Genomic DNA, 26,404 nt, shown 5'->3' on the forward strand with positions numbered 1-26,404 from the left:
CTTTTTTTGATTCGAAGTTATTTCATTCAGTCTCCACGACGTGCCCCATGTCAAAAAAGCCAAGATCCAAAGGTCATACAAAAAAGGTTGACTTAATAAAAAAGATGCCCCTATTTATTTTGAACCAAACAAACGAAAAATCATCAAGATACATAATTGCAGTCCTAATATATTTAATCTTAAGTGAACGCAAAAAATGACAGGTTTTTGCAATTATCTAAAAATAAAGACCGAATCAAAAAAAGTGTTAGGGGTGAAAGTTGTTTCATTTGGGGTCCTCTATAGCTGGTTGACGTTTGGTCGTTTAAAAACGGATGACCCTGTATATATATATTAAAATCTATTAAAAATTAATTAAATTCCGGTAATTCCGTTTTCCGGTTGATCCCACTTATTTTTTCATAAATGCATAAAATTCGCAGTTTACTAATGATAATCGTTGCGGCGTCCGTGGCGACGATCCGATCAGCAGAAGGGCAGGAACGATACACGGACACTTGCGCAGGCCCGCGACAATTAGTTCGCCACTCGTTAGTAAAGTCGAATTCCCGGGTATCGAGTGGATAGGATGCATGTTGCAGCAACTTTCTGCGAAACATCCAGCGGAAATCCTGTCGGCGTTATCAGCGACGGCCGTTGCAATTCTAGCGCGGCATTGTCCGTTCACCGCCTGGCCAAACAAAGGGTGCCTCCACAAAGTGAAACCGACCGGTATCCAAAAGACGACTGAATGGTTTGACAGGTCTTTGCCCGGGTCAGAACTAGAAGTGCGTACGCTCACGCAGCCTCTCCGCTGCGCGATGCCTGTCTCCGGTAAGGATTATGCGAGAGCCTTCGATGCCCCGTTGTATTCACTGATCATCCGCATGGCCCTGGGCTTTCCGTTTAGCAGCCCCGTCTGTGCAGTCGCTATTGGAAGACGCGTTTGACCGTATACCCCCTGGACAAAAGGAATCGGCTATCCGGCCGGGCCATCGTCAAAACTTTGCTCTGTTTCTCGGGTTCACGGTTAATTCCATGTCTGCGTTATTATCAAGCCACAGGAAGTACATAGACACTTTCTTTGGCTAAACTTCGCTTCAGGAAACCAGAAATTTTTAACTTTTTTTCACGTAATTCTGTAGATTTTGGTAAGAATATGCCGAAAATCCAAGTTTTCATCTTAGGAGATCAGTAGTTCAAAAGTTGTGTGTGTGTGTAATGGCGGGCGATTTTCAGCGTTTTTACAGGTAACGGCTCAGGTCCTTAAGCGACGCGCGACGATCACTACATACCAACACGGCGGCGCCCTTACCTGTCAGAAACGCTGAAAATCGCACATCTCTGCACACGTATAACTTTTGAACTGGTGATCTCCTAGGATTAAAACTTGGATTTTCGGCATTTTCTCGCCAAAATCTACAGGACTGCATAAGAAAAAGTTAAAAATTTCTGGTTTCCTGAGGCAGAGTTTAACACTTTCTATTCTTAGGAGCATACATCGACGCGTAACTTTGAAATTACTGGTACAGTAAAACATTTTCTTCTGTAATTGTTCAATAAAGTGAAAATATCTTTTCAAGGATATTTAGCAACACCTCGACACTGTGCTTTCATGTTTTTTCGTATTTAAAATTACGGACTGGCGACTCGGGAGTTCTGAAGTAGCCAACGTAATATTAAATCATGAAATGATTTTGTTACGTACACGGTGAAGGATCAGCGAATCAAGCTGCAATATGTAGAGGTTTGTGAAGACGTGTTTAACCGTACACCCCCGCACAAAAGGAATCGGCTATCGGCCGTGCTACTATCGAAACTTTCCTGTGTTTCCCTGGTACACAGTTAATTCCGTATTTGGATGATAGCCTCTTGCACACGTGACCTATTTATATACCGCTGCATCAGCCGGTCCATGCAACGCGGCATGCTAGTCTCTGGAATTTGTGTATTCTTCGGTGGTGAATATTAATTAATGGCCAAGGCCGGTGTCGCGGATATGTCATTTCGTTCGGACTGCATCTTGCTGCAGTCGTATGCACTCGAACGATTTCGCGGGCTTGTACATTATTTCGCGCGGTCCTTTGGGGTGTTCGGAAAGTTTTATTGGAACTAGTTTATAGTTCCAGCAGTTTGCATTTATCGCGCTTTAGGTAGCCGGAAACTAAACTGATCATCAAACTTCAAATTCAAATTCAATCAGAATCACAGTAATTTATACGATATTGTTGTTTTTTTTTTATTATTTTGATAATATGGATCAGGAGGAGCTAGCATACAGAATCGTAACAAGCAAGAATTCTAGTGATACTCTTTTCCTTTTTGAATGAATGGTTACGTGCGTACAAAATTTTTTAAAATGTTTTTAATTATCTTCTTATGAAAATTTGATGAGCACATTTGCAACATTTTGCTGATTAGAATGAGCCCAAACACGATACAGTTTGGATTATATTTATGTGGTTAATCCACGATTTAGTGGAACCTCGATTATCCGAACCGATGATGTTTGAATTTTCTATTTTCTGAATACAACTGTCTCACCCAAAGCGACTCATGACCAACATAATTTATTCTACAACGTAGTAAAGACTTAATTTAACGCTGTGTCCGAACACTGATTATTCCTGCTATTTTCTATTGATTAGTACGGATAACGGAGGTTCCACTATATCGTTGATTAAACAAGCAAATGTGCTCCGAATCGTATCATGTTTGGACTCATTTCAATCGGAAAAATGGCACGAATATGTTGTCGAACATCTCGCAGATAATAATAATGAAAGACAACATTTTTCGAAATTAATAAAAATCCGATAGTACGCTTCATTTCCAACATTACATATTTTCGATCGTGCTATATTCGGCTAGAGTCAGGAGGAATTCGTTTCGAAAACATTTATTGATCCATTACAAGGAAAGGATCTTCCAGGGTAGTTTATGTCCCTTATTCGTCTATTTACATAATTCATCGTCGAATTGCCCGAGCAGAAACGGGAATGGATATCATGCAAGGAGCTTCGGCGCTCGTGTATCGAAGATGCCTATGAATTATTCACCAGCCGGTAAAATGCACGTGATAATGCTGAGAATAATTAGCTGAAACCGCGACGGCAAATTTCGAAGCAGAAACCCTCGAAAAAGAACGCCGCCAGTATTCGGCACGGCTTCGGACGTATCCTGCCGATGCATTTAAGTAGAGCGTGAGCAAGATACTGTCGCTGGACACGGAAACTCGAGAATGATGACCGCCAATCGAACTCTGCACGCGAAGTCCTCGTCCAAATCAGTTGGCTCCACAACTCCCCGGATGTACCGAAGTTGAAGCGCATTTACATAGAATTGTACTTTGCCTCTACGAAAAATCATTTTCTCAAATCGGGAAAAAAAACCTTCGCTGTTCCTTAATGGACTATCGCACTTAAGTACGTTGTATTAATATTACATCGACCATTTAACGTTTCTTGCAAGTAGATCACTTTTATTTTTCGTAAGAGTTCACGGTCTATCATATAGAACTCCACCTAACCGATTTGAATGATACAGTGAATTCTCGATATATGTCAACAACACGGGTCTTGCCAGCGTCGTTTATCGTCCAGGAGTGTCCGGACACTTGCGAAATATGTATTAGCATTGCACAAAAGTTATTTCAGTGCCTAAAATAGTGACTAAAATCGATTTTTATTAGTCTCTTCTGAAATATCTAACGTTTTCAATTAAAAATTACGTATATGGAACTTACCAATACTAAAATTAAATACGAGATTCATCGACGTATCCACCGCGGAGTGTCCGGATACTTTTGAGCGGTAGTGTACGTGTTATGTTTACACTTCTCGGTGTGCGAGGCCTCTCGAGCTTCGTGGCTCGAGTGGGGATAATTCCGCGACGTTTATCATCCAAGCCTTGGCGACATATATAGAGAAATCAGTGTATTAAAAAATTATATTTTCAAGACGAACGTCCATAAAATACTATCGTCCTTAAAATAGAATCGGTGATCTCTTCTATAAAATCTCAAGAAATGTTAATTCTAAAATGCAGCGGCGATAAATGCGACGACCGTCCATAACGATTAAGATTCTCGAGTTACCGAACGAGCCAGAAACGATCCTCGGTGTTCGGTTCCGCCAGAGATCAGAATCTCTCCAATCCAAATAGATTCTCGCTCTCTCTCTCTCTCTCTCTCTCTCTCTCTCTCTCTCTCTCTTGACGGCGTTTCCCGGTGATCACCGTTCGGAGATTAATTTCGCGGTAGATCTCCATTGCAGACAACGATTTTTCAAATCGACAGAGGGTCGGGGGTATCCACGTGACCGGCGTCGTAAGTCCGGTAATCATCTAACCGGAGTTATATTCAGGGCCGTCCGGTTTTTCGCGCGAGAAGAGAGAGAGAGAGACAGAGAACTGTCTGCGTCAGCGGAAAACCGATCGAACGATCGTAAAATGCATTGCCGGCCGGTTTTCAACGGGACCCGGTCGAATTGCTTTCCCTCATTATTAAACCACTTGGCGGCACGAGGTACATCTTTACGATGGAAATCGAGATCGTTCCCGTATGCAAACCGCATTGAAACGTGTTGCCTGCGGAAATAGGGAAGGCTGTGCACTGCTTGGTACGCCCGGCGTGGTGTGCGGCACATGTGTCGACTTCCTGACGCGGTCTATGTATCAGCGCGGGGGCCCGGCACGTGACCGATCACCGAAAAACGTGCATCCCCAACAGAACCCTCTTCGGAACCGGTCCAGGACCGGCTCTCTCGGACCTTGCGTGCCCCGCGCCGCGCCGGTTTGTATTACCTTCCGAATTGAGAAATCGTTTCGCCGATCAGACGAGCATCGAACGAGCCGCGGGCAACCCCCGAAGGCACTCTCTCTCTCTCTCTCTCTCTCTCTCTCCCGATATCCTACCAGCAAAACAATCGACCCCCGAGCTGGCGATAAGAACATCAGTGCGACAAACTGATTACAGGAGATAGCGTTTCGAAACCCGCGCCACTCCGCGAAATCAAGCCCTTGTCTTGCGATTTAAGGTGGGCTGTCTCGCGTAGACGTTGAACAACCGATTCATTTTCGCGATCTGTTTTCGAGGGGACAAGTCTTGCTTGCGTATTCTCGTCTTTTCAATTTTACAGTTTCATTATCCGTTAATGAATCCGGTTGCTAATTGTAGTCAAGCCCGGACTGTTTCTTTGAAGAATGTTTCGAAGGAAGCCGGTAGTCGAGCGCGTTCGAGGATAACGAGTACCTTGAAAGCAGCGCTTTATCTTCAAGTATTTTATTCTTCCTTTTATTGCTAGAACCAGGGTTGCGCTAGTACCCTATTTAGCGATAAGATAACCTTCCCGGTGGCGTTCGTCAGGACCAATGCCCGCAGATAAAGTTAATTCTGCGGGATAACGGCGAATGGATGTTTAATCTACCACTTTCAAGAACATATCCTTCCTTAACTGCAAAATTTACCGTGTTGCCCGACAGATCGATCCTGCGATTTCGAGATCTCGCGATATTTCAACAATACGAGTACGTTCTTGGAGAACGCGTGTACGTTTGAGCAGAGGTGTAATGCCAGCCAGAGTTTCGGATAATTAGCCGATCATGCCGGAAGACAGATCCATTATAAATAAGATGGGTCATTTCAGATATTTAAGGCGAAAAGCCAGACGCGAGAAGGATTAAGTTAGGAACACGGAATCGAATCCTCCTCCAACGGAGATGTATGATATATTAAGGGTAATAAATTTTATGTGGCCCTCACGGGTAATGATTTATCTCTCGGGCGCGTACACCGTTTACGCCCTTCCTTTTGCATTCTTCCGAATACTCTACGAGCACAATGTCAACTTTCACGGATAGAGATTCAACCGTGCTTTCTTGTTTTTTTCTCTTCTTTTTTTAACTCTCGGGAAAATGCATTTCCCGGTACACGTGGACGCCGAACAAGAAAGGAAATTACCTTACATTACCGCGCACAAAAATAACGGCTCGAAGTCCTGTGAATAGGATTACATTAATTTCCTTCTCTTTTGACAACGCTTCGGCTCAAGCGCGGAACTCGCATTCTTGCTCATAGTGACTGGCAAAATGTGGCATCAGCAAATTGTTACTCGCTTTTACAGGTGGACGGGGTGCACCTGCAAATTTATTCGCGAGAAGAACATTTATTTAACATTCCTATTTATCTCATTATTTCATTGTGAACGATTCGCTTGTCGGCAATTTTCTAATAGTATTTTAAAAACAGAAGATTAGCAATTTAGAAGTTCTTACATCATTCATAATTCGGCAAATTTTTAGATATAAAGTAACACTTCTTTTGAAATTATTATTGAAAAGAAAATTATCCTATTTTGCATACAGCTCAGACAAGTGTTAATCCTTGCTCCATATTATTGTTCGACTCACCCCCCAATGTAAACCTTATTAATGAAGTAGAATTGCAAAATAATAAAGTACCAAGCGCATACAATCTAAATATTTAGAAATATGCAGCGTAACAAAAGACTCCCGATCACGATGCAAACATAAATTTTAACGAACCAATTTGCAGAGATTAAATAAAAACCCGTTTAAAATTCCTTTGGGATGTGGAGATATTATTAAACGTTTTCAAGCGATCGACAAATAAATTCGTAAACAATATGAACGCATAAAATTTAGAATTCGACGTTGTTCAGTGAAATACGCGTAATATTTTTCATTTTTCTCGGGACGCGAAGCAAACAATGTGTACGGACGTCATCGGTGAACGGTGTCGCAGTCATTGAAATGATTCATCCAATTACGTTGATTAACTTTCTGTTTCATCGAGCAAAGTCCGCCCCGGCCGGGCTGACGACAAAATGAAAGAATTTCCATTAAAATGGGCGCTTCTATGCAGTCACGCCGTGACAACGGAAGATTTACACGATACGACGAGCAATCTCCTGTCCCTTTTAGAAAAAGCCATCCCGAAGATGCGATTTCTCGTCGAGTAATTGCCACTCCGTTCAGAATGAAAAGGAATAAAGCACTTGGGAGATAAACTAATGCGATTATTCCACGTAGTCCGGAGAAAATAGAGCGTTCCCTCCTGGTGATCGTCTTCTGCGTTGTTTTAACGTTGTTACAAAGCAATTGACCGGATCCTTTAGTGCCGGGAACAGAGGTGTGCGTTCCTCAAGATTCATGAATGCCGTCAGACCAAATAGGATAACCCTTTAAACGTTCAGCTTGATTTTCAGCTAGTTCTCGGACCGCCGAATGTTCGCCGTGTTCTGCGAATTTAATTTCTGCTGAGTAATATTGTCGTTTAATCGGCGATTTTCAAGATTACAACTTTCTCGTATAAATGATCTCGAAAATAATTTTAATACGAAATTGATATTTCAGGTCCGTAAGAGTTCGATATAATATTTAATACTAGAACTACCGAGCCCTAAACGTGACTTAGACTTAACCCTTTATAATAACAGCAAGATTGAATTTGCTCAGGTTTCGTACGATTTTTATGGTAACATAAAAGAAGAGATATGAAAGAGAGTGAAAACGTTTTCATAGTTTCAGTAATCGTGAAAGAAGAAATCATCCACCAGTCATTTTGACTGGCTCGGTAGTTCTGTTAATAATATAAACCAGTACGGTGTACATTATATCATGCAAGAAATTTACATTTTTATACACTGTAAATAGCATGGAATATTATTTCATGTTTAAATATTGACAGTATATGCTCTTTGAGATATTAAACATACTAAGGGTCTTGAAATGCAGCACTAAAGATGTAACTATTTTTGTAACAAAGCGAAAATTAAAAATTGTTCACATAATTAAAGGTAGAATGTCAAAAATGTGTACATAAGTAACATGTTAGAATTATTGCTTGGCTCGCAAACTTTAAATTAAGAATAATCTCTAATTCAGAATATATCACTGACGTCATTAGATTTCTGGTGTCTATATTTTCGAAGATTCAATTACTGTCGCTTCGATATTTCTAAAAGTTGAGGAACAATTCCTTCCTGCTGCGCATTTTCAATCGTAATAGCAGAAAGGTCGTGTACATCGCATGCCATTATTCATGTAAAGGAACACAGCCGATGCGGAACGTGTTACACAACCAGGTCTACGTGTACCTTTAAAAAGGCTCAACTCTTTCGCGACTGCGGACGATATATCTCGTGACCCGATTTCATTGTGCGGACATTGCGAACGAAAAATCTTGCCACCCGTTATCGTCGATCTGACGTTATCAACGAGACATAAGCCGCCGTATATTTGATTCGATTTAATATGCACCATTAAGTAAGATATACAGGTGGAAACTGTGACACGAGCCAGCACGATCTCATTTCTTATGCAAACATACGCGAGGAATGTACAATGCATCTCTTTTAATGGAACTTTGATGCGGAGAGAATCGTTCCTATTAATTTCCCGGGTGCGCGGCTACTCTCTGTACGATTTCCTTCGTTAATTTGTGTCGTTTGTGCGTTGGAATTTAACCGGGTTTGCTGGCAGCATTTATCTCGGTACAGCATCTCAATAGTTGCAATATTTTGATACAATTATTAACCGTGACAAAGAATTGTTAACCAATTGCTTATCGATAACTTATCAATTGCAATCGAGTGCGATTTGCAAGCTACTTTCAACACTAAACCTACGACTTTATTTCACCAAGCCGAAAATACCATAAACAATATCCTTAAATTTTAATTGTGTGTCTATACGGTCATACAAAAGTCTATAAGTGACACAACGAAATAAAGGACTAGAATCACTCACGAAAAGACTATAGCAGCTCTCCCGAAGATAACACCCATCATGGTTCCCCTGGTCGAAAGCATAAACTGAAAAACGGATTCAAATCAAGACAGAATCCGGCTCGAGTTTTATCAAATTCGAGCTGGCTCGGAATTATCTTTACGTGGCTCCTTCCGCGCAATGAATTTCGGTACAAGATTAGCATACTTTCAACGCTAATGGGACATCCCGTGAATACGTGGACGCTGGGAATGCCCCTTGAGCGTTCCGCCCTCGGCGGATCGTGATCAGAATCATAAATTAACGCGCGCTGGGCCAGCCGGCGATAGTACTTTCGGCATTATGCTCGCGGACGGTTTGCGGCGATCGTTGCAACAGGAGGCCGATCGGCCCCCGGTGCGTGTCGCCTTTTTAGCGGGATCGCAACTCGCGTCTGCGGCGGAGGGTTAGAGTTATGCAAAATTCATGTCGGCCGAGGTGTTACGGGGTTAGTGGTGGCCCCCGAAGAAACGACGAAGAAGAAACGCGAATTAATTCAGATAGAGTGCGCCGATACAACCTCGGGTTGCGAGGATGACAGCACGTGAGCCCGGGACGGAAAGACCAGGTGGGTGAGCAGCCGAGTGGACTTCCGGTTCCGGCGGAGATAATAGCGCGTGTCTAGAATGCGCTAGAGGAACACGTACCGGCCGCGCCGCGCCGCCGCCGGCGAACTTTATGAACGCGTAACAGTATTTCGTCGTTTGCAAACACCCATATTTCGGACTTAATTGTCCTCATCATCGGGACAAGCGGCAATTTCGCCACCGACGCGCCGATGCCGACAACACCGTGCAGCGTCTCCTCGTGGCCCGGACAGTCGCCCGGACCCGGGCAGGGCCAGTCTAATTACCCGGGTAACGAATTAATGAGGAAAAAGCTCCGCGCCCCGGATCTTCGACCCAGGATCCACAGAAGGATTAAGTGCTAATCCGTTGACTCGCGTTCTTTTGAGCAGCCCGGTTTCACGGAATCGACCGTGTTTAATTACCCGAGTGACACCGGGAGCTGGGAAGCTATTGTTGACGCGGGGACTCGGCGTATTATCGGTTTCGGAGACGGAGGAACGGCGAGAGATTGCGAGTCTCATTGTCGGTTCGGTGATCCGGCGTGGTGAAGCATTTTGTTTTTTTTTTCTCTTTTTCTTTTCAATCGTGTGTTGTTTTAGCGCAAGATTACGGACTTTATGCACGCGCGAAAAATGCGAGGAACGTCAGGCGGATAATGTGGTGGGTGATCAATAGACTGCGGACTTTGTGCGTTTATGACAAGAATGATCAAATGCAAAGCGGTGAAAATATTTGACCAATTTAAAAATGCTGTTGTGGAACTCGTTAGAAGTTTTGTGAAGAGATATGAATGTCTATACGGCTGACTTGCAGCTTGCGGTCAATGTAGACAATTTTTATTTTGCATAACTTGAAAATTGTATTGGAGCGACAGTGCGAGGAACGTGCCTTTCGTTCGCAACACTAAGTGTTTTCTGTGATGCTTGAAATTTGCAGTCACTGCGGACTTTTATGACACATTGAAATTTTCTGAGTCTGTTGTGTGAAACAGATGTATTTCTTCCTGTCAGAGTTTTAAATTTTTGTGATACCTTTGCAATTTCCTAACAATACCCGATTTACCCATTTTTATCAGAAATGCATACAATCCGCAGTCTGACAATCACCAATAAAAAGATAATAAGTATTCGGTGCCGTTTTCATGCAAAAGTTGCTTCAATTTCGATTGAAATTAGTTTCAAACTAATACGATTGAATTTAAAACTATATAAAGTTTGATAGCACTTGTTATGGTTTCAGTTCATTCTTCATCCACCGAGTCTGCCACTAAGAGAAAAGAGTTCTTGTTCACTGCTCTTCGTAATTTACCCAGAAAAATGGGTATTCGCATAAATACCCGCAGGCCAATTACCATTTTGTTTAAAAAATGACTCTGTTACGCTTCGCACACCTGAAGCCTCGCCTTATATCTCCTCGTTGCTCGCTAAGTCATTTCCTGTGTTACCGCTGTAATTAATTGCATGCTGATAAAATAATGCTCGCTTGGGGAAATCAAATGGCAACCACAACTACTTCTAATGGCAAAACAGAAATACGCAGAATCGTCGTAATGTCGACTTCATTTAACTTTCGAAATCAATAAAAAGAAGAATCTCAAATTTTGCTGCACACTGCAAAATCTCGACGACACAATCCGCAAATATATTTTCCTCGGAGTGTCGTTTCTAGTAGTATAAAAATTCCAGAATTCGACGTCTAACGTCTCCAGCGGGTGTCGTACTCGCCACCATATAAGGTAAACGGTTCGTTAGCCGTTTACAGTGTTTTCTCGATATATGTCGCAAATATTTAATCAATAAAAGTCGCAGAACTATCCCCACTGCCGCTTCGTAGTGGACTCCTGGTCTCACACCGATATACCAAATTCGTATTATGTTACACTCCTCGGCGATCGAGGCCTCTAGAGCATCGCTATCCTTTTCTACGTTCTCCTGGCCGATGTATGTCGCTGGCTAGACCCATTTTGTGGACATATATCGGGAAAACACTGTACTTTGAGTATTTCTCCCTCGTTAGAGGAGAACAATGGCTTGCAGAATCGCGGGTATGTCGTGGCCGAGTCCAGGAACGCAGTACAGTATTTTCTCGATATATGTCCACAACACGGGTCTACCCAGGGACATATATCGGATAGAAGATACTATTCTTTGATACAGTGCCGAACGTAGAAAAGGCGACTGAGGCCACTGGAGTTTTGAGTTAGTGGGGATAGTTGTAGGACTTTTATCGGCTAGATATTTGGGACATATATCGAGAACAGGCTGTATTTTGTATATTTTTCCCTCGTTAGAGGAGAACAATAGCTTACAGAATCGCAGGTATGTCGTGGCCGAGTTCGGGAACGCAGTACAGTATTTTCTCGATATATGTCCACAACACGGGTCTACCCAGGGACATATATCGGATAGAAGATACTATTCTTTGATACACTGCCGAACGTAGAAAAGGCGACCGAGGCCACTGGAGCTGTGGCGTAGTGGGGATATTTGTAGGACTTTTATCGGCTAGATATTTGGGACATATACCGAAAACAGGCTGTATGTAGCTGTGTCGACGATAAAATATTAATCCGTGCGGGAATATTAAAAAAAGAATTTCGCAACGTGAATATCTGTATCCGAGAGTGCGACAGGAGTGCGCTGAATCCCGGGATTTTTCGAATGTGAAAATTTCGTGGTGTTGGCAGCGTGTTGGGAGGCAAAGAACGCGGTTTTCTCAGGTGGCGCAGTTATTTTCATAAAATATTCGCCGTCGGCGAGCGTTCGACGCAGGAAAACCAGGAAGCAAGCGTACAGCGCCGGGGGTATGTTTTCGCGAGCAATATAACAACATACCTAAATTGCATCAAAATCGCAGACATCGCGGAATTCGGTATGCGGTCTATAGCGGAATGCTTCCTTTTGTGGTGGCCGGGGTACACGTAAGAATCCATGCTGTTCTACGAGCCCGTCCCCGAACGCGCTCCATTCGAATCGTTACCGTCGCAACGAAGCGGCCCCGGCGCTTCGCTTTACACCGAATTTAATATCAATTACACGCCAAGTAATTACCGAAAACCGTATTACGTCCCGGGGAAAGTCGGAACAATTATTAGGCGACGCAGGTAATTGTTATGTTGCTCGCTGGACGATTTAATCGACATAGCGAATGATTTGTCTTTATCATAGAGTTCTATTAGGTCGTCCGATAAGTTCGTGCCGTGGATATGTTTCTATTATTCACCATTGAAAAGTATTTTAACGAAAAACCGCAGATATTTTATAGTGACGGTATGATGTCTTTGTGAAAAAGGTCAGAAGAGGTTGTGCAATGAAAGGGTGATTACATATTTTATTTTTAGAATTCAAATGGTACAAGAGTAAACGGCACGAACTTATGGGACGACCTAATATTTTTCGAAAATAAGCTTACGCGCGAATGATAAACTAGCGATAATAATACGTCAAATAAATTCATTTAATCTCGCAGCAATCTGGTCGCCGTGAGTATCGCATTCTAAAAAAACAAAAATACAGTCAAATTCGAGAAAACAGTTTGGGTACACTGAAATTTCGATTGTTCGCGAAGGTTTGAAAATCGTTTGATTTGCGAACGCGCGACGCGAAATTAGCCGAAGGCAATAAAGTATCGAAGCCCCAGAAATTGTCCGATCGAATGCCACTCGACTGTTTAATTAACGCGCAATTCAAAATTCCGTCAAATTGATTCTTCCTGGGAGGCACGCATCGCTCTGTGTTATTAATGCCGCGTTTATGAGAATTGATCAGGCGTGGTCGATAGAGCCCGGGGAGTTAATTAATGCGAACAAAGTCGCCCGGTTCGCAGGACCGTCCCGTCTCCGGGTAGCGTTTTATTGTTTTCGCGCGCGATAAATGGAAAACGGCGACATTGAAGCTTAGGGGTCGAGAAAGAAAACACAAAACAAAACACGAGTTCAGAGAACGTTGAAGGACGTTGAGGAACGATTAAAAATACGTACCAGTCGCAGTTCCCGATTACGAAAAGGATTATATTTGCGGTGCCGCGACACGTTCACCGAGTATGCAGAAAGTGCATGCTGTATTTGGAAGCAAACGGTTCATCGAATTTGCACGAGCCGCGGCCAGCGTTGGTAAACGTAGGATTTAAACTCGCCGATGGTATCGCTTTTGTGCGAGCCGGAGGTTTGCAAATGGATTTTTTTCTTGTTAAAGACTCGGTTTCAGGCGGCGTTGCGTTTTGCGGGTGCATCAATCGTTGAACAGCTCCGCGGACGGAGGGCATGTTTGCGCAAACGTGAGGCGAACGCGGTTTGCGCAATCGTTTTTACCGCACGCGCACGCTCCCGCGTTCGATCGGACGAGGATCCAACTGTGTCCCGACTTCCTGCTGTCATTATTTATACAGTATCCGTGCAAAAGTCTATTTAAACAATGATTTTCGTGTACGCAGAGCGTGCCGGAGGTGTGCAATAAAAGAATTTAAATAATGGGGGCTAAAGTTGCACGTAACTCTATCAAGATCAAGATTTTCATTTATTTAATTCGATTTCCGCAAATTGACCTTGTTAATTTTGTATTTCAAGGCGGTATTAATTTCATTCGGTCTCGCACATATTTCACACTTGGATGTTCCACTTTTGTTTATTTACGTTTTGATATTTTCACATAAAAATTATTGAATATGAGCGAGTACGAGAGGCCAAATATTAAATTACCGGATTATTCTTCGACGTGTCGAGTTTGAAACAAGTGAGGATATAAAAGTTTTGACGATCCAATTGAATTTCGATTGTACGAGAATTTCGAAAACGTTGGAAATAAAAAAAAAAGGAAGATGATTGGAAAGAGAAAATTGCTGAGGGTTTAAGAATTATTCCGACACACAACGAGCAAAAAAGTTTGACGTCCTCGAATTCCGAGGCTTACGCGAAAATCGAACGTGACGTGGGAAACGAGCGCAACAAATCTCGTTTGTTTTTGGACGTTTAACAGAATGGAATGTCACGGGTATTTGACAAAGAACGTCACAGGGACTTCGCGACATTTATCTCGATCCAGAATTTACGTTAGTTCGATTGTCTAGCGCGTCCTGTGAAATGCAAACGATTACTCCGATCTCGAACTGCAAAAAGTATTTCGCGAAAAATATAAAAATTTTCGTAACCCTGTTATAAACATTTTATAATGTTCGAAATGGTTACTGTCACCGCAAATATCACTTTGGAATAGACTTTAAATCGTTAAAAAATTATGGTCACTTTATATATTTCTTAATTCTACTAAATCTTACTGGTTTATTAATGCCTTAAACCGGATGGATTATTTAGCAAATAAAAATATATTGTTACATGTAGCTTGGGTATCATATTAATAGTACACAGAAAATTTCGGACACATTTTTGTTGTGTCAGAAGTAGAGCAATTTATTATTGTATTATTGTACATTATTATTGTACATTATTCCGTCACAATTTTTCTAATCATTCTAAACTTCGTTACTGCAACTAACGATAAGTGCGAGCAATTGCTAAATTCATGTTACCTTGTTACAATCACTTTCAAACACGCCCAGCCTTGGTTTACATTCATGAAATGCACGTGACGTCATTTATGCATCGAGCATCCCGCATACACGATTTAGTAATTAATAGACTTAGCATTTTGTGCATTTGTAGTGAAACTGGACAGGTGAAATATAAAATATTAGTTCCAGTTTATTGGGATTATTAATTATTCAATTTCACATCCACTGCTGTTCCTCGCAACTGACATGGAAAATTTTTATTTTTCATGAAGATCCACAGTCGAATGATTAATTCTTGATGATTGATTCTTTTCACAAAAATAATCGTATTAGCAGAATATCCTTATTTTATTTCCCGTGTACGAAGAAGTCGCTTAAAATTGTTTATTTTTCTTGAAAGTGGGTTGAAAGTAGTTCACAAATTCCGAAAGTTAAAAAATGTAATGTACAATAAATGTCAAGAGCATGCACCAAAATTCACTCACTGCTACAAGCATAATCCTGTTCCTATTCAATTCGGGAATAAAGATAGCAAAATGTTCCGGCATGAGGTCTTTGCGCGTCGTTCCCCGCTTTCGGCGTGCACTGTACTTCAACTAAAGCCTGAAAACCGTCTTTTTAAACCGTTGCAGAACCTCGACACACAGATTACAACGTCTTCCAACAGATTATAATATTCCCTCGAAGCGTTCTTTAGCTGTTTTCAGTTTAGCTACTGCAAATGAGGAGCAAAACTTTCGAAGTTCGCTTTCTTTCCGACCTGCTTCTAATTACTTCGCAAGTTCCCCCCCTCTCCCGCTCTTCCCCTCCTTTTTCTGCCTTAGAAAATAATCTCTTTTCACTTTCACCCCTATAACTTTATTAAGAAGAAAATCGTGGCTTTAACGTGTTCGAGTGGTTCTTCGTTGACTTTTTAACAAAAAAAAAAAAAAAACAACATGCTTCGTAATATGCATAAGTGGGGATATTGAAGTTTCTTTTTCATTTTTCTTCGCCTCTTTCGATTTCAATTTTAGCTTCGAGGGATATTGACTCCTTTCTCCCCTCGTTCCACTACAAAATTATTAAGAACAAAGAAGGTCTAATCGTTGTGGCCGCGAGAAAAATAATATGGCAGCTGGTAAAGAATAGTTGTCTGTAGCGTCACTTTTTAGGAGTTTTTTGGAAATTATTTTTACAGAAATCAGAAGACAAAATATAATCTTCTTCAAGCCGAAATGTTCTAAATTGCTTGAGCTGCAACTTCTGCTATCCTAAAAAATTGAAACAAGATTATTATAAAAAAAAAAATATTTTCTTATTTCGAAAGGTATTGTTACTTCGAAGTTCGAGCTTTGATGTTTGTGGACCATTCTAAGAAATTGGCAATTGAACGATTCGTACACGATTAAAAGATTTTTAAAGACATTTTCAAGGTTCCAGAGCAGAATATAGTGATTCTCGATATATGTCAACAACACGGGTCTTGCGTGCGTCGTGTATCGTCCAGGAGACATACGTATTATGTTTACACTCCTCGGCGTCCGAGGCCTCTCGAGCTTCGTGACCCCCTCACGAGGTACACCCCGCGGTAGTGGGAATAATTCCTCGACGTTTGTCATCCAGCTCTTGGCGACATATATAGAGAAGTCACTGTACCACTTAAAACTTGCTTTCCAACCGCCGCACCGGTGCCCACTGGTTGAAGCATCTCATGCGAGCAACAAGTGCACCTCTATTAATGATGTCCGTGTTCCTCTGACCGAATATCTCTCTGGTTCTCGTTCGTGCCGGTCTCTCTTTTTTTTTTTTTTGGCGGAATTCGGTCTCTAGAAAATGGCGACGCAGGCACGCGGGCAAATTTGACCAGCACGAAAACTCACGGAGCTCATCGGCGGACAGTGTCCGATTAAACGAACGAATGAGACACGCAAGGTAAATGCACGAGGAGAGGCCCGAATTGCGAATTCAGTTGATTTTTAATTAGCGGACAGGCGACGAGAGCCCGTATCCGCTGAAATTCCATTTGCGTTTGATGAACATTTTATAAGTTGTTTCCCGCGATCGACTGCCTCGGATCCGACGATAGATCGCGTTCTCCCCGAGGAGCACGACGCATCAGCGGAAGACTCCATTAGCGTCGGTGTTCGACCAGAGGAGTCATTTTTAGTAACCTAAATTAATCGTTTAGAGTGTGTGTAGCAGCGATATTAATTGGGAGGAAAATGTCCGCTTCGATGCACTTTTAGCGGCGTATCGATCTTCCAGCAATTAGTAATTAATCCAATCAGTTTCGCCGTTATGCGAAAGTGAAATAAGCTTCGGAGATATTTTTTTTTTATAAAAATGATAATATGCCGTCCAAAGCGAACCTCCAATTTAATTTTGTAATACCAAAGAGAACGTCAGGAATTTAAAATTATTTTTTCACTGTTTTGGACACGAAGATTATGGAAATAGTTTCCTACTAGTTCATAGTACAGTCTTTTCTCGATATTTGTCGCAAATACCTGGCTGATAAAAGTCGCAGACGTTCAGTGTGGATCAAAGACTAGTATCTTCTGGATGATATATGTCGCTGGCAAGATCCGTGTTGTTGACGTATGTCGAGAAAACACTGAATTATAATTGCATGGTGGAACTGTCTGGTGCAAAATGTGAAAGCTCGCATCAAAGGGCCTAGCCGAATAAGATGGTCAAAACTGCCCTTAGACGTTTTTCAATAATTAATGAACCATTCGAAAGCTGACCAAGAAAAAACCCTCTGAGCCAAATTTCAACCCCCTATCTTGCTCGTGAGGGTAGTTACAGGGTAAATTAGATTTTGAGCTTTTCCGTGCATTTTCCGCACTCTGATGCTTCCCAAAATTCTGAAAAAAATGTGACATATTTTGGACCCTAAGGCGGATTTTTGAGAATTTTTTCAGATTTTTTGGATGCAAACTGTGGTCGTAAAAAATGAAAAACCTCAAAAAAATCGGAAAAATGCAGGTTTCTCAAAAATATGAAAACATGCTATTGAGCTATTTAGTGCCCCAATAAAGTACCATAACAGGCAGTGTCCTCAATTTTTTTTAGATTTTTTGTTGTGGGAAGTCTTTGTCAAAAACAAGAAAAACCGAATTTTTTCGACGTTTCTGCTATTAGGAGGAAAGTTACTCAGTCTAAGGGCAGTTTTGACCATCTTATTCGGCTAGGCCCTTTATTTTGAAATCGTGCACGAACCATTCCAGTCGTCCGACGGAATTTAAAGTGTTTGCTCACGAAGCACTTGGAGCATGCGTTCGGTGATAAAAGTGAGAATTTGGGTGCTCAGATTAAGAATGATGCGCACGATGCGCGTGCTCCAAAGCCTGAATAACGTGGGTTCTATATTTCGATTTGATACGGCGTATTCGCGGTGCGTGTTTAAATTTTTCACGGATTATGGTGTGTTTCAGGTATGTACTGTATGCATAGCGGCGGCATCAGTTGTGTGACAAGCGTGGACTGACGCGAGCTGAATTTCCCACGTGGCTGGCTGGTACAGACGCAATTTTATCACCATTCGTCGTATGTATAACAATTGTCATCGACACGAGACAGAAACGCGACAAAACAAAAATCGCCCCGCAAATAAGTAGAATTTCTAATCCAAGTATTTTCAATCGCATCGCATGGAAATTACTTGTTAAATTTTCGCTCCGCCGAAATGTGTCCTACCTGGTTCGTTCGAATTTTTTTTTTTTAATGAAATTTTCGGTTTAGTATTTATCGGAAAGTCTATAAATAAACACGAGATTTTTACCATCGGCGGGAGACCGACAAAGGGACCATACCGCGTTGACAATCACCGATTTTGATGAAATTTTCGTCCATTACGAAGGGGGTGAGGACTGTATTTAATCGAATCTCTCGGAAACTATCACGCGTAGATAAAAAAAAATAACACCGTATAATTGCGTGTCTTTGGAAGAGCAGCTTATGCATGAAAATGGTTCGCAGAAATATTCGTTGGTTAAAAAAATATACAGGAGAATTAATAGGTTTACGAAAATTGGACATTTTACATTTTGCAATGTACGCTAAGAGATAAAATTCTTTGTAAATAACGTTAACATTTATGAACGTATTATTTAGGCCTAACCGAAAGTATTCAGTATGTATTTTCATGAAAATCCGTTCAGCAATAACTGTATCAAAATTATGCAACGACACGAAGAAAATCAATGCGTTTTACCGAGTGCTTCAATTAATCTGGTCAACAAACAATTGAAAATTTAAGTACTTCCCGCTTCTGTAGTATCAAGATTCATGCATATTCATGGATAGTCAATGTTCGATGCATGTATGCACAACAATATTATTGTTACACTATCCCCACAGGAATTTCTCTCGGAGCTCCAAGGAATACTTCCAGAACGCTTGCTTTGATGGTTCATTAATACTTTAGGTGGTTATTCACTCCTCGGCTCATATAAATTTACAAATACACCGTAAACTCACGAAGCGCATTCTAATTTCGTAAAATTTATAAAACGAAATCTCGCAACCGAGTAATTATTTTCATTTTGTCGTAAAGACAAATGGAATGATGCATTGAAAAACGAAATACATTTTTCACCACGAAGAAAATTGGTTAAATTATCATAAGACAGTTAATAATTGACTTCATATTCGGCTTCGTTTCTCTTGGAACAATAGAAATTGTTAATTAATAAAATCTTTTTCTGTGACACATTCTAAGCGTTTCTGGTGTTGAATTAATTGAACAGTAAGATGTAATATATTTCACAGTGTTCGCAAATTTATCGAATTGTCTCAGGAAAATCAATAGTCGACTCTACAGGGTGTCTCAAAAATTTTGTACTTCCTTGAATGGAGTGATTCCCGGGATCGTTTGAAATAACTTTTTCCTTTGCGAAAATTTTCCCAGCGGTTTTGTTAAGGAATTATTAATGAAGAACACGGACCAATCAGAGCCGGAATTCGGCTGCTGTGGCAGCGCACTGATTGGTCCTCGATTTTCGTTAATAACTCCTTACCAAAGCCGCGGAGAATATTTTTGCAAAGGAAAAAGTTACTTCAAATTACCTCGGGAATCGCCCCTTTCAAGGAAGTGCAACATTTTTGTGGACACCCTGTATATGCTCATTTCTCTTGGCCCAGTGCGTTTCGCGCTGTACCTTCTCGATTTTCAAATGTCTTAAATGATCAAATCTTTCTGAAAAAAAGGAAAATTGGAATTCAATGTTCTATAAAATTGAAAAACTATGGGAACGTTTATCTGTCGATCGATTTTACGATTCTCATAACGAACTCTCTTCCGGAATGATGGTCAGTGCAGACAGGTCGAAACGAGTCGACGTATTTTTCTCGGCGCGCGAGCTTTATAGCTTTTAATACATCTCGTTACGAGCGATTTTGAGGCAGGCTACTGTGACCTATAACTTCCGGTTGGCTAAGTATTATCCGGGCTATCATCGCATGCAGCCGGGTGTGAAGGCACGGGTCATGACGGTCCGCTGAAACGAAGGAAACTGTTGCACCCAAGCAAAGAAAGCTTCACAGTCCGGTGCATATTCAGTTCCCCAGACGCGCGTGCTATTCGCCGTGTTGCCGAGACGCTTGATAGATGACGGTTTGACTTGTAATCGATGGCCCGTTTAACCCAACGCCGCCGATGACTCAACAGTCATCTTCAAGTTTTCGATCAATACGAGCTGCTAAAGGGAGCCCAACGACTCTGCGTACCGACATGAAATAATCACTCTATCCGGGAACTTGTTCTCTCTTTACCAGAAGTAACGGAAGCGACGTTAATCGTTTTTCCGTGTTTGCTATTCTTTGTCACCTTCTGTGTAGCTGTTTCACCTTTGGTAAAATCATTATAAAATCACAGGGTGTCCCGAAAATTTACTTCGTTGAAATGGCCGATCCCTGAGGTCATTTGAAGAAACTTTTCCCTTTGCGAAAATCGTCCCCGCGGCTTTGTTTAGGAGTTATTAACGAAAAACACGGACCAATCAGGGCGCGGCAACAGCGGACGAATTCCGGCTCGGCCAATGACAACGCCCACGCTCAGCGGGACCTGCCGCCGCGCTCTGATTGGTCAGTGTTTTTCGTGAATAACTCCGTAACGAAGCCGCGGGGACGATTTTCGCAAAGGAAAAATTTTCTTCAAATGACCTCGGGAATCACCCCTTTCATGTACAACATTTTTGGAACACACTGTATAATTTTGTAGTTATTTAGCTTTTGATAAAATCACTATTTAATTTTGTAGCTGTTTAACTTAGAGATTAAACTTTACCAACATCCTGTGCAGTGTAAAAGAGCGTCGAATAATATAATAAACACTTTTCAAGCACTCGTAATTATTTTCAACAGCTATTCGTTGGTTTTAGTATGGAAACATAACTTTAGAAAGCGGCAAGTACTTTCAGGTACACCTAACAACTTTATATCGTACCGAATATAGAGTCATTAATTGCAGGAAAAGGGGAGCGGTAATTGGACCGTGCATGTTTATGAAAATTTACATTTTCATAGACGAGTTTATTCGACAGACTGACGCTAAGAAGCATTGGATTTCGCTCGTCAATTATGCAAATTTTAGTGCAAATTAATTGTAAAAAATGTTGTACTATATTTAAAGGAAATTTACATTTTATGCGTTTATGTCTTTACAATGTACATTACTATTTTTCTGCGTTAAGATATGCTATGAATGCAGGAAGATCCGTAAATTATTTGTTATGTTATTTGTATTATTTTTTGTGCCGTGTCGTATGCAACCAATTGTTTTTTTTTTTTTGACATTACCAATTGTTCAATTTTTGGTCGACACTTGAATGTAAATTTGTTGTAGTGAAATTGATGAAATTTTTATCAGAATTTCTCAACAATTTCTTTCACATTAATAATGTCTTTACTATTTATTTCGCGTGGACGGTTCTTCGTATTACACGTAACAGGTGGGTAAGATAAATGATTAAACGATGAAATGAATATAGATAACGGCAATATGAAAATGAGAACACATTAATCCTTAATTAATGATTCCTCTCTTTTAATGAAATTAAAATATATTATAACAAAATATCTTAACGAGTAAATAATATCTTCATGTACGTATATTTCGAAAGTCGAAAATTGATTTTGCTGCTCGACACTATTTATGTACAAACCTTTCATGGACAAAAATAGCAATTAAAATTTAATTTGCGCGTGCATATACGTAGGGATGTGTTAATATCCAATATTAAACATGGATTGCTGAAGTTGCTAATTGCCTTTCTCCAGAAACATGAATTTTATTAATTATGATAGAATTTCTTGGTTTGATTTTTTATTCAGAGTATATATCCACCTTAACAAATCACTTTCCTTAAGGATTCACTGATCTTTCTGATTTGAGTTCATGGTCACAAAATCACGCTCCTAAGAATGGGTACATGTTATTTAGAACAGTAAACAGATTTAAAGAATTTAAAAGTACTAAAATGATTGAGAGAAGATATTAAATGTCTATCCAATTAAAGTAGACAATTTTTATTTCCTATGCAAATCCCCGCAGTCTAGACATAATATTTATAAGTGGTCCGTTATCAGTTCCCCTAAAGGGCATCGATGCCAATTTGTTCTCCACGGTCTGCAGAAGTACCGCCAGTTCCTTACAAACATCCAGGTATTTCGCTTCGGTGAACAATCGTTTTAACTACGGCGCGTATACGTACAGAATATTCGACCGTTTCATCTCTATTTATCTTTTCATTTCTATCAGTATTTTTATTTCGCAGTAGCTTTTTTACGATTGTTTATTGTGTTCCGTTGTGTTTATATCTCTGCTGTTTTTTTTTACCGAACATTCAGTTCGGCGAACGCATACAAAAGAGAAAAACAGAGCTTCGCGCGTCAAAGGTAACTTTCTAATATCATTTTTCTGTGTGCAAGCGTGCAAAAAAATGAAACACCTAATGGAACCTCTAAAAAACATCCTAACGTAAGAGTGTTTGTTCAAGTGCAATATATTGAAATGTAGAATATTATTTTCATTCGATTAATATCAATCGGCGAACACTTCGTAACATATTATAATCCTCGAAGATTTCTTAAACAAAATCCCCCAGTGTTAACAATTTCCATAAATCATGAATAATATATCAAAGTTCATACAATCTTCTGCCTAATGTCTCCACAATTTTTTATTTCATCTATTAACTTCACGTTGGCAAACCAGACATTTTTAATTTTTCACTATACAATCCTATACGAGGATCGCTCAACTTTAACCACGCATAACTTTTGATCCAGCGAATTCCTCGCCATAAAACTTCGATTTTTGGCATTTTCTCGTCAAGTAGTACAGGATTATATATTAAAAAGTTAAAAATTTCTGGGTCGCCAAGGCGAAGTTTCACCTAAATAGGATCAATCTTTCTCTAATTATCTTCTTAAATTCTTCTAATGTCATCACAGTTTTGAATTCTATCAATTCATTATTATCACAAATGCATAAAATAAAAAAAAAAAAAAAATAAAAAAAGAAGAAGGCGACCGGAGCGTGGGTGGCATGGGATCAGATATCGAAACGTTTCACGCGATGAAGTTAGGCGAATCAGGGGCGCACTTTTCCAACTTTCTTTTTCGCTTTTCCGAAGACAATTTCTGTCGAATACTTCGGCTGAATTAATCCGTGTATCGGCGTCGAACGCGTTCGCTTTGACAAACAAGTGGCCCGAGTAAAACATATGGCGTTTAGCACGTCGTTCGCCGTGCCTGTGATTCGCGTGTCAAGCATCCAACTACGACGACAAGTAATTTATCATCGAATCGGATATTCCATCCGGAAAGGAAATTACAGGTTCGACTGAAAGCGGCTAGTGAACCCGAAGCGGCCGTGTCACTCGACGGGATTTTTATTGTCCCCGGAGTGGCGCGAGCGCTCGATACTGCCACGTTCTTACGAACCAGTGGATTGTTTAATTAGCGCCGGGCACGGGGGCTCGTTGAATTATTTAATTAATAGAATTCGCAGTTAGCTCGCTGTACCTACCAGGCCGTTTCCTCCCGGCGAACCGCCGCGAATTCTGCCGATGAATGTAGTCAGAAGTAGAAATTCAACCGTTGGGCTACGGACTCTTAGGCCAACGAGACGGAACTTCGTCGAGTAATGCTTTCGAAGCGAGGAACTTATTTTGCGGAGGGCAAATGAATGTCGAATCCGCTGTTCGCTGTAATAGAATCCATTGTAAAACGATTGCACGTCTTGCAGAACCATTTTAAAATGTATCCGATCGTACGAATCGATCCCGTATCAATTTTCTAACAATTTCGAACAAGTTTCTATCGGCAAGTGCTTATATGACATTTGATTTTACTTGGCTGTGGAGTAAACTTTACCAAAGGAAACCAGAAATTTGTAACTTTTTTTTATGCAGTCCTATGGATTTTTGCGAGAAAATGCCGAAAATACAAGTATCAATCCTAGGCTATCATTACTTCAAAAGTTATGTGTGTGTAAAGATGTGCGATTATTTTGAATAGTGATCTCCTGGGATGAAAACTTGGATTTTCGGCATTTTCTCGCCAGAATTTACAGGATTACATAAAAAAATGTTAAAAATTTAGGGTTTCCTTTGGTAAAGTTTAAACTGACTGTGCGCCTTTTTATTTTTCATTAATCTCCGACACGTTTCATGAGTTGAATCATGGTTCTAAGACTGCTGGGGCTGCCTGCAATATTTTTCCCGTGTACGAGATACAAAACTTGCCGCAAACGCGGTAAAATGTTATAAATAACAATGGAGACTACATTGTAACTTTACATTGTAAATTTTGGGAAGTGGGACACGTTTGTTTCCCGTAAATATTTAAGAAGAGCAACGATTCCTTTTTCTCATTTGTCCAAACGATGACAATGTTTTTATTGGGAATTGTGCAAGCACAAACGAAATTTTTCAGGACCGACCACCATGAATTTGGAGATTGAAACCTCCCCTGTACAACGACTCCATAAAACTTGACGTACGATTTTTTCGTGACGTTTTATTGCACTTTGAGTGAAAAGTGTGCTGCCAGAATTAGCCCGGGTAGATTGTTGTCCGATTTTTGTTTCCGGAGTTACAGCAGGTTACATATTGACAATTTTTCACCTAAGATTTAGTGATCTTTTAATGTTTATTGGCGATGTATCCTCGATGCAAAGGCAATAATTTACTGGCCTCTGTAACAATTCAATCCACGGCCAAGCTTCGGTGAAAATTCAATTGTAATTTTGAAATTCGTTTGAGATTTTATGAATTTAAATGAAGACTGATGATTATTAAAATTATTATTGAACTGAAGAGGGCAGGATACATATTTACTTTTTATTTTTTAGCGTGACTAACATGACGAATTCGCGAGAAAAAGTCATTCAGAACTCGACTGCGCGGGGTGAGAGAGAGAGAGAGAGAGAGAGAGAGAGAGAGAGAGAGAGAGAGAGAGAGAGAACAGTACGTTGAAATGGCCGGCTGGTCGGAAAGTTTGCTTTCGTCTCGATAATAAACTCGGCTTTTCTCGTTCAACTTCATTTCCGATAACTTTGCTGGCCAAATATCTGCGGCACTTAATTACACGTTACCGAACTTCTCGGCGAACTTGAACTAATTATCAAAAACTTCAGGAGTGCGCCGCGATAGCGTTGCCACGAATCCAACGAATTAATAAATTCTTCGGTAGAACTTGAAAAGCGCTGGACTTCTTGGAATAATTCAGATTTCTATGTATCCGATTGTCGGTTGGTAAAGTAGTCTATAGCAAATTCCTTATCTGTCATTTTGTACAAAAAGTACGTTGAAAATAATTTCAATTCCCTTTCGCAATAAAAAGCAACGAAAATAGGCGATTTAATTAAAGATTTGTACGTAGAAGGCGAATTTTCATGAAAAATTAAAATTGTCACTGTCATTTGCAAGATCGGGGAAATACATAGGCATTTATTTCTCGCCTTGTCACGACGATACACAGGAAATTAAATTGAAAAGAAATTGCAATTTAACAAATACAAAACAGTACAGACATTTCAAGAATTTAAAAATGCAGTTCGTATCATTTCGAACTCGGTGAGATTATTCAGAAGAGAAATAAATGTGTATGCAGCTATCCGGAAATGAATACAGACAATTTTTCTTCTGCGCAAAAATCCACAACTTAATTAATGCTATCGAAACCATTTGCGTTCTGTCGCCTGGTTGCATCCGTTAATAACGTTTGCAAACAGTTGCGTCAGTATTACGCTCTTACGCGAGTCAAAGGTCGAGTAATGACCCGCAGGTAAGAAACGATGACCAATAATTATAGTTCTGCCGGTCACGTAACTGTTTTGAGAAGAATAGAATTCCGTGGCCTGTACTTTGAGGCGGTTCGGGAAGTTTGTTCCAAGTCCGATAGTTAGCGAGGACAAAATCTGGAATCGGTCAACTAACTAACAAAGTTACGGTCAGCCTGACGCATTAATCAGCGCGCGACATACTCGTTCTTCGAGGGAAAGTTGTGTTTCACAGAGCCCGCTGCCCAGTGTAATTATCATTCACCGCGTGACACCAATTAAAATTTATCTT

General features: G+C 40.6%; 1 protein-coding gene and 1 long non-coding RNA gene across 3 annotated transcripts in view; both read left to right on the plus strand.

Annotated features, from left to right (window-relative positions):
* The window catches only part of LOC143356453 (uncharacterized), a 546,949-nt gene that overhangs the window by 202,301 nt on the left and 318,244 nt on the right, over nucleotides 1–26,404 (plus strand). The window lies entirely within an intron of this gene.
* The window catches only part of LOC143356461 (uncharacterized), a 185,959-nt gene continuing 169,103 nt past the window's right edge, over nucleotides 9,549–26,404 (plus strand). The window contains exon 1 of the long non-coding RNA XR_013082673.1: nucleotides 9,549–9,623. This is a non-coding gene — a long non-coding RNA (uncharacterized LOC143356461). The remainder of the gene's footprint in view (nucleotides 9,624–26,404) is intronic.

This window comes from Halictus rubicundus, chromosome 8 (genome assembly GCF_050948215.1).
Source record: "Halictus rubicundus isolate RS-2024b chromosome 8, iyHalRubi1_principal, whole genome shotgun sequence".
Lineage (NCBI taxonomy): Eukaryota > Metazoa > Arthropoda > Insecta > Hymenoptera > Halictidae > Halictus > Halictus rubicundus.